Source organism: Hyperolius riggenbachi, chromosome 1 (assembly GCF_040937935.1).
Source record: "Hyperolius riggenbachi isolate aHypRig1 chromosome 1, aHypRig1.pri, whole genome shotgun sequence".
Taxonomy (NCBI): Eukaryota; Metazoa; Chordata; class Amphibia; order Anura; family Hyperoliidae; genus Hyperolius; species Hyperolius riggenbachi.
Window position 1 is genome coordinate 638250950 of NC_090646.1, and position 8272 is coordinate 638259221.

The 8272-nt window shown below is 50.1% G+C and overlaps 1 long non-coding RNA gene across 1 annotated transcript in view; it reads left to right on the forward strand.

Moving 5' to 3' along the window:
- The first annotated feature begins 2549 nt into the window (after nucleotides 1-2549).
- LOC137560298 (uncharacterized) overlaps nucleotides 2550-8272 on the forward strand; it is a 37881-nt gene continuing 32158 nt past the window's right edge. Inside the window, exon 1 of the long non-coding RNA XR_011029822.1 lies at nucleotides 2550-2665. This is a non-coding gene — a long non-coding RNA (uncharacterized lncRNA). The remainder of the gene's footprint in view (nucleotides 2666-8272) is intronic.

The window sequence follows — 8272 nt, forward strand, 5'->3', positions numbered from 1 at the left end:
ACTTATTCCCCTATATGCATCCTCTATGTATAACCAGCTGAGTATTGTGAGGTCATCAAGTAATCCCAGCATCCTCTATGTATAACCAGCTGAGTATTGTGAGGTCATCAGGTAATCCCAGCATCCTCTATACCCAGCTGAGTATTGTGAGGTCATCAGGTAATCCCAGCATCCTCTATACCCAGCTGAGTATTGTGAGGTCATTAGGTAATCCCAGCATCCTCTATTTGTACCCAGCTGAGTATTGTAAGGTCATCAGGCAGGGGCGTTTCTAGGGTCCTTGGAGATCGGGGGCACCTGTGGGCAACAGATGGGGAGGTATATGCGGCGCGGCCATGAGGTGAGTGGGCGTGGCCATGGGTGGGGCCAAATGTACATGAACTTAGCAGCAGTGTAAGCTACCCTTTAGGTAGTGAGTGAGTGCCAGGGAGCCCCTTTAGGCAGTGAGTGAGTGCCAGGGAGCCCCTTTACGCAGTGAGTGAGTGCCAGGGAGCCCCTTTAGGCAGTGAGTGAGTGCCAGGGAGCCCCTTTAGGCAGTGAGTGAGTGCCAGGGAGCCCCATTAGGGAGTGAGTGAGTGACAGGGAGCCCCATTAGGGAGTGAGTGAGTGACAGGGAGTCCCTTTAGGTAGTGAGTGAGTGACAGGGAGTCCCTTTAGGTAGTGAGTGAGTGACAGGGAGCCCCTTTAGGCAGTGAGTGAGTGACAGGAAGACCATTAGGTAGTGAGTGAGTGACAGGGAGCCCCATTAGGTAGTGAGTGACAGGGAGCCCCATTAGGTAGTGAGTGAGTGACAGGGAGCCCCATTAGGCAGTGAGTGAGTGCCAGGGAGCCCTTTTAGGTAGTAAGTGCCAGGGAGCCCCTTTAGGTAGTGAATGAGTGACAGGGAGCCCCTTTAGGTAGTGAGTGACAGGGAGCCCCTTTAGGTAGTGAGTGAGTGACAGGGAGCCCCATTAGGTAGTAAGTGAGTGACAGGGAGTCCCTTTAGGTAGTGAGTGAGTGAGTGATAGGGAGCCCCTTCAGGAAGTGAGTGAGTGACCAGGAGCCCCATTAGGCAGTGAGTGCCAGGGAGCCCCTTTAGGTAGTGAGTGAGTGACAGGGAGGCCCCCCCTCTAGCCGCCGCTGCTCCCCCCTTACCTTGCAGACAGTGTGTGTCACTCAGACCTCAGGATCAGCGGCGACCCGACCAGTACGAGCGGGCGCCGGACGCACCCGCTCTATATGCGGAAGTGATGTCACTTCTGCATATCAGTGCGGGCGCTGGGTCCTAGCGCCCGTACGATTGGTCGCCGGCTCACCGCCTGATCGAGGTCTGAGTGACGCGGCGGCTGGAGGGAGCCGCTGACAGAGGGGGTGGCGGCTGGGGAAGAGATCCGTGGCACCCCAGGACAGATTGGGGGCACGTGCTCCCCCCCCCCCCCAAAATAGGGCTAGCGATGCCCCAGTCATCAGGTGGGAAAAAAACCAGCTGTAACTGATCAGTCAAGTGATCATCTGGAAAGACAATTTACAGCATGTCAGGACTATTTGCATGTAATTGATAATGTATTCTGTACTAGGGATTTGATTATATTTACTTCTTTTCATAATTCACACTGATGTAATGCTTCCTGAGTGAGGTTTGTTGGCTTTTTTGTATATATGGACTTTGCTTACCTTTTCAATAAAAAATATATATATATATTTATATATATGATCTTTTGTTAGCTGTTTGACAGATATTTATATCCATCATTTCTGATATCATTTGGTATATCTGCTTACATTACTTTTTCTCTGGCTACTAATATATATATATATATATATATATATATATATATATATATATATACTTTCATGACCTTAATTGCTGTATTGAAATCCTTATGTGACTATGATTGTTGTTTAAATAATAAAAAAGAATAATTAGTAAAACATTCCTTCCTTCGGTTTGCGGCATCGGAGCTGCGCTCAGCGGCAGAGGAGCCCTGCTCGGCTCGACGGTCTCTAGGCGAATGCCTCGCTCCTGCACCGGAGCTTCACTATAAAGCCACAGAGCGGACCGCGTTGAGAACAGACACAGCCCCGCGCGCCGCAGCGACACACTTGTGCTTCTTCTCCCGCCTCTTCGAGGGGTTTTCAGGCGATCGGCGACCCCGAAACCCGGGACCACCCGCATATCTCCATCTCTGAACTCCCCCCCGAAGACCCGAACAGGAATGCCGCAGCTTTCATGTGGAAATCCCCCGGTCCATGGGCGCCCCCTGGCGGTCACAGCGCTAGCGGCGGGGAGACAGCTGTTCGGGGGCAGATTGCGGGGGTGAGAGGGGGCAGAGAGGGGAAATCGCTGCTGGGGGTGGACGAGGGGTCTCTGGCAGACACGTGTCATGTTATTTGGGGCCTCCAGGGGGCGGTGATGAGGAGCTATGAGCAGTGTAGTATGATTGAAGAAGCACAGAGGCTGTCACGTGACCCCGGAGCTGTTGGCGCTGGAGGTTCAGATGCGGCTCCTCACGTGCAGAGGGGAGGGGCTCTGGCACATCCCCTCCCCATGCCTTTTTTTACATACAGCAAAGGTGGCTGCAAGAAGCCACGCCCAGCGCCGAGAAGCTCCGCCCTGGCCGCGATAAGCCCCGCCCCCAATCTGGGACACTTTGGAGAGGCAGCCCTGACAGGAATTTGGGAGCAGGTGAGAATGTGCATCCCCCAAAGCAGCACCCACACTGATCTCTCCCCCCCCCCCCCCAATCACCCGCACTGACCCATCCCCCCCAGCACCCACAGTAACTTCTCCTTCATCCACACACCCACACTGACCTCTTCCCCAATCACCCACACTGACCCCTCCCCCCCAGCACCCACAGTAACTTCTTCCTCACCCACCCACACTGACCTCTCCCTCCACCAATCACCCACACTGACCCCCCCCAGAGCCGGTTCTAGACTTTTTGCTGCCTGAGGCAAACTTGTGAGAATGCGCCCCTCCCTTCCCCCCCTAATTGGAATGGTCGCACAGCACCCAACAATTTAGACTGCGCGTTATAGCTGTTGTGAGCCCTCCAAAAGACACCCTCCGTATAGGTAGGTAGCCAGGTATAGGTGCCCCCAGTATAGGTTAGCCAGGTACCGTTGCCCCCAGTATAGGTTGGCCAGGCACTCTCTTTACTTCCTGTTTCTGCCTGGTGTTGCCCCCAGACTACTGCTGCCTGAGGAAGTCGCCTCACTTGGCATCATGGGCGGACCGGCCCTGCCCCCCCCCCCCCAGAACCCACAGTAACGTCTCCCTCATCCACACCCACACTGACCTCTCCCTCCACCAATCACCCACACTGACCCCTCCCCCCCCAGAACACACAGTAACGTCTCCCCCCCCCCCCACACACACACACACACTGACCTCTCCCTCCACCCACATTAACTTCTCCATCACCCACACTGACCTTTCCCTCCCACCAGCACCCACACTGACCTCTCCCTCCACCATTCACCCACACTGACCCCCCCCCCCCCATTGACCATTCACCTACACTGACCCATCACCTATCCCCCCCCCTCCCCCCAGGACCCACAGTAACTTCTCCCCCCCCCCCCCCCCACACACACACACACACTGACCTCTCCCTCTACCCACATTAACCTCTCCATCACCCCCACTGACCTTTCCCTCCCACCAGCACCCACACTGACCTCTCCCTCCCCCACCCCCCACACTAACCTCTCCCACCCCCCAGAACCCACACTAACCTCTCCCTTACCCGACATTGGGTATCATTCATAAAGCATTTCCGTGTGCGGAAATGCTGAAAATAGCTGACCTTACTGGCCACTTGGCTAAATCTCCATTCATAAAGGATTTTTCCGCATGAAAAGCTGACATTCCCGTACAGAGCGATACATTTCTGCATTGTGCGGTGCTTATCTAGATTTATCAAGAAAAAGTAACAAAATGTCCATTCATAAACATTAGAGCAAGCGGTATGCGGACGGGGATTAGCGCTCCCTCGGCAGTAACGATAAGTATGCGGAATACATGTAAGTGAATGGGACAGACCTCCCAAGCAGCAGCAGAGAGAGCAGCGCACGGAGGGACTCAGGCAGCTTCTCTGTTTCCGCAAGCCTACCGACAGCCTTTTTCGGAAAATCTCCGCACTTATATCGCAACAGGCAACATTTTTATGAATGACCACCCAGAAGTCTAAAATACCGACAGCTGTGGTTTCCCGCACTGATTCTCATTACAGACAACACTTATGAATGATACCCAATCAAACTGATTGATGAAGTTCCCCCTGTTGGTGTCTTTTGAAGTATGCACTTTACTTAAAGGGATACTTAAGGCAAAAAAAAAAAATGACATTTACTCACCTGGGGCATCCCTCAGCCCCCCGAAGCTGGATGGTGACCTCGCAGCCCCGCTCCGATCGTCCTGTCCCCGCCGGCGGCTACTTCTGGTTCGGCGAACGCGGAAAATCAGCCGCGTTCCCAGCCTGTCGGCGGCTGTCGCCGAACCGGAAGTAGCCGCCGGCGGGGACAGGACGATCGGAGCGGGGCTGCGAGGGCACATCCAGCTTCGGGGGGCTGAGGGATGCCCCAGGTGAGTAAATGTCATTTTTTTTTTTTTGCCTTAAGTATTCCTTTAAAGGACATCCAAGACGAAATATGACATAATGGGCTCTATTCATAAAACATTTGTACCGTAAAAACTCGTGGAGGGAAAATACCGCATCGGTATTTTAGACTTCTGGGTGGGCATTCATAAAAATGTTGGCAGCTGCGATGCAAGTGCGGAGATCTCCCGCTGAAGGCTGGCGGTAAGCTGTCGGAAGGCATGCGGAAACACTGAAGCCGACAGAGTCCCTCCGTGCGCTGCTCTCTCTGGGAGGTCTGTCCCATTCATTTGTATGTAATCCGCAGGCTTCTCGCTACATCCGAGGAAGCGGTATTTCCCGTCCCCATACCGTTTCCTCTAATCTTTATGAATGGACATTTTGTTACTTTTTTCTAGATAAATCTAGAAAAACACTGCAGAAGGCGGAAATTTCTCGCTCTGCTGGGGGATTGTAGATTTTCATGCGGGAACAGCTTTTATGAATGCCCACTTTGCTAAATGGTCGGGAAAGTCCGCTGTTTTGAGCGGAAAACTTGCGGTAAAGTTTTATGAATAGAGCCCAATGAGATAGACATGTTTGTACTGTGCCAAACACACAAATAACTATGCTGCATTCATTTTTTTCTTACTGTAGGGGGGTCGGGGGAAAATGAGTTGAACTTACCCGGGGCTTTTAATGGTCCCCCGCAGCCAGTCACCGATGCTCCGGCCCCGCCTCTGGTTCACCTCTGGAATTTCAGACTTTAAAGTCTGAAAACCACTGCGCCTGCATTGCCGTGTCCTCGCTCCCGCTGATGTCACCAGGATCGTACTGCGCAGGCATAGACCATACTGGGTTTGCGCAGTATGCTCCTGGTGACATCAGCGGGAGCTAGGACATGGCAATGCAGGCGCAGTGGTTTTGAGACTTTAAAGTCTGAAATTCCAGAGGTGAACCAGAGGCGGGGCCGGAGCATTGGTGACTGGCTGCGCCGGCACAGGACTTCTGCGGGGGACCATTAGAAGCCCCGGGTAAGTTCAACTCATTTTCCCCCGACCCCCCTACAGTATCCCTTTAAGCATTAGGTTTGAAAGTGACAATTTATGTACGGGTCGGGACCGGGTCAGACTGGGTCAGACTATAGCATAATGCTCACTGATGAGGAATTACAGCCATAGAACTTTTTCCTGGCAGTAAATGACTTCTGAGAGCAGGAAAGAGATAAGAAGGGTCAATAGTTCATAGATTTTAGCTCTGGCATACTTCAATGAATGTGTCATTGAGCAGAAACAATGAAACCATAATAACTTAAAGGGACTCCGAGCAGTGCAGAAACTATGGGGAGATGCATATCATTTTAAAGCTCTCTTTCTCCTCTTTCCAATGATATATAAACCACCGCCCTACGCCTTTTAGTTTTCGCTATTTTCGCGATCGAAATTGCCGTGGCCATCTTTCCATAGTTAGGCCTCTTGCACACTGCATGCATTTCAGATTCCGATTCAGATTTTTAATCTGTTTTTACATCCGATTCCGATTCAGATTTTTAATCTTAACTGCATGCTGCGTTTTTTGATCCGTTTTTCTGTTGAATGTATTCAAGGAAAATCGGAAACGGAATCGGAATCGGAAACGGAATCGGAATCGGAATCGGAATCGGAAAACGGATTTGCAGTGTGCAGGGAGCCTTATATTGTATTACACAGGGCGACTTTTTCTCAAAGTCAGCAGCTCCATTCAGCAGGAAAAAGTCGCCCTGTGTAATACAAGTAACTATGGAAAGATTGATATCATTTTAAAGCTCTCTTTCTCCTCTTTCTGACGACCCCTAAATCGTCGCCCAACGCCTTTTAGTTTTCTCTATTGTTGCGCTCAAAGTCGCGGCCGTGGCAATTTCAATCGCGAAAATAGCGAAAACTAAAAGGCGTAGGGCGGTGGTTTATGTATCATTGGAAAGAGGAGAAAGAGAGCTTTAAAATGATATGCATCTTCCCATAGTTTCTGCACTGCTCGGAGTCCCTTTAAAAAGTACATTTAAATTTAAAATAAAACTGTGGGATGTCTTAAAAAGTCATTTTTAGGAGGAGGAGGATAGATACTGTTGTTTTCTCATCAGTTAATTTTCACATCGGATGTCCTTTAACATTGTTTGTGTCTTGTTACCTCCCTCTTGGCAACCAAACAACAAAAAATCCCCCTCCTCTCTCTTTCTGAGTATACATAAATAATGGACACTATGCTACCACATTTCAAAAATTGAATTGGGTAGGACATGTACGCTATGCTTAGTGCCTCTTACCTGATTGGCTATATCCATATAGCTTTGCATTTACTTATTGTTTGAGTCAAACAGTAACGCCCCTTACCTGGGATGTCTCTGCTCTGCATTTCGCGCCGATTTTCCTGCTGTATTTTCAATATTATTATTTTGTTCATCACTTTATTTACATGTATATTATCCCTTGTGTACCATGATATAATGTTGTTTAATCCTTAATATTATGTGACACTTTGTGAAATACAGTTGTTTTTAATTTAGGGACATTGTAATCAGCCCTGGTAACTATTTGCGTTCCAAGCCGGCATAGCACTTCCTGAAGTGACGCACCTCCATTTGACGGTGACGCACTTCCGGCTGCCGGGCTTGGTTACCCATGTGCGCTTGCCATTGATGGGCATAGACCAGCACACAGCGACATAATGGATGCGCTCCAGGGACAGGAATCGTGTGGATTCTTGCGCTCCATGACTCATTTTCAACACAGCTTGGAAGGCGGATATATTTGCGCTCCAGCTGATGACGTTCTTCACTTGGACAGCTTGTCCTATCAGAGCGCTCCATCCACGAAGGTTTGCAGTTTCTGGGGGGGCTCAGCGCACCTCTGATTGTAGGCCATTCGGATGCGGCCTGGTGATGCACTGCTCCACCTTTTGCGCAATTTTCGATTTTACTTGGTAGCGCACCCAGGCTATGCATATGCATAGGTTAGGATTTAGTTAGTGTTAGGTCCCCTCCCATAGGGGGATGACTTTTCCGCAGTGGGAGGGACGAGTACTTAACAAGTTGCATGCAAGCTGTTACAGGAAACCAACATCCTCCAGTGGTAGACAGGTTATGTGTATGCTGGGTGTGTATTTTATCCCACAAGTGGGGCTTGCACTCTCTTGCAGGTAGGCACTTATCTGTTTTTAAGTAGCGCTGTTCATTTCTTTGCTATGTAGTACGCACTAATTTAATTAATTTTTGGTCAGCTGCTCCCACTTAGCAGCCTTGCTTTTGGTGTATATGCAGAGCTTCTGTTTGGGTTCAAGGTGCGTTTGCAGTTTCTGGGGGGGCTCAGCGCACCTCTGACTGTAGGCCATTCGGAGGCGGCCTGGTGATGCGCTGATCCACCTTTTGCGCAATTTTCAATTTTAGATGCCCGAATTTGCCGTATGTGCGGACGCCCATGCTCACATCTGAGATCTGTAGTTATGTCTTATCAGTGCTTCCTGCACATCACTTCCTGTTCCTGTCTGTGTGCAGGAAGCAGGATGTACAATGGCCGGGAAAGAGCAATCATATCTGATCTACTAGTCATGTAACAACCCATACACAGCGGATGGATATATAACACAAAGTCAGAGTAGCCGCAGGGTTCTCACATCTCCTCTGTGGAGAAATCAGCAAAATATTTTAATTGGAATTACGAGCAAGGAATAATCTG